Raw genomic sequence first — 1,139 nt, 5'->3', positions numbered from 1 at the left:
TTGATTGGCGGTCTCACTAGTCTTTTTGAGGGCCTTACTAAGTTTATCGGCAGCTTCTAGACAGTTCTTAAGAGGCCTTAAAAGTGTGGTTTTGAACTCTATATCCTCCATTTCTGTCAGTTGTGGCCTGTTTCTTTGTCTCCGCATTTTTTATGCTTTCTTGGTGTACCCCCTTGTGGTCTTTGTGCTCAGTCTTGTTGTAGTTAAGCCTTGATTGTTGTAGGTAATACTGGGGGGGATTTGACCTCCAGGCCAACTGGCTGTGAGAATAGCCCTTGTCAATTTGATTTAAAATGCCAGAGTAAAAAAACAAAAGTGAAGTACTGAGAAATTCAGATTGATAGTTACAAAATAATAAGAGGATGTAACATTCAGCACAGGAAATATAGTTAATAATATTGTAATATAGTACCAGTTGGGTACTGAAAATATCAGAGGATATTTGTAACCTATATGATTGTCTAACCACTATGCTATACACCTGAGACTAATACAAAATAATATTGAATGTAAATTATAATGAAAAAATTATTTTTAAATGACAAAATGATCATAACAATAACAGCAATAATAATAAAATATACCAGGGTAAAAAAAAAAAAAGACATTGCACCAGTAATATCTATACATCTTTGTCACCAGAAATGTCTACAGATGAGTATATATCCCATTCATGAGCTTTCCATGGAAAAACATACCATACCGTCCAAGTACATTTATTCTAAGCATTGATATTGGCAAAGTTAAAGTCACTTATTTTCTTCAGCTAATAGATGAACTCAGCCAAGGAAGATTCAGCACTTTCTGTTCTTTTTTGCAGGAGACATGTTTGCTAGGAGCCCTGTCCTCAACCAGTCCGGCCCCACTGAGTTTGTGTTCCGAGTATTCACTGCTGTCCCTGAATTCCAGGCCCTTCTCTTCGTCCTCTTTCTCCTCCTCTACCTGATGATCCTATGTGGCAACACAGCCATCATCTGGGCGGTGTGCACACACAGCTCCCTGCGCACCCCAATGTATTTCTTCCTGTCCAACTTATCCTTCATAGAGATCAGCTACACCACCGTGGTGGTGCCCTTGATGCTTTCCAACATCTTTGGAGCCCGGAAGCCCATTTCTCTGGCTGGCTGCGGGGCCCAGAT

Source organism: Myotis davidii, unplaced genomic scaffold, assembly GCF_000327345.1.
Source record: "Myotis davidii unplaced genomic scaffold, ASM32734v1 scaffold1286, whole genome shotgun sequence".
NCBI classification, from domain to species: Eukaryota; Metazoa; Chordata; class Mammalia; order Chiroptera; family Vespertilionidae; genus Myotis; species Myotis davidii.
The sequence above is the reverse complement of the archived record's forward strand: the minus strand, read 5'-3'. Positions refer to the sequence as shown.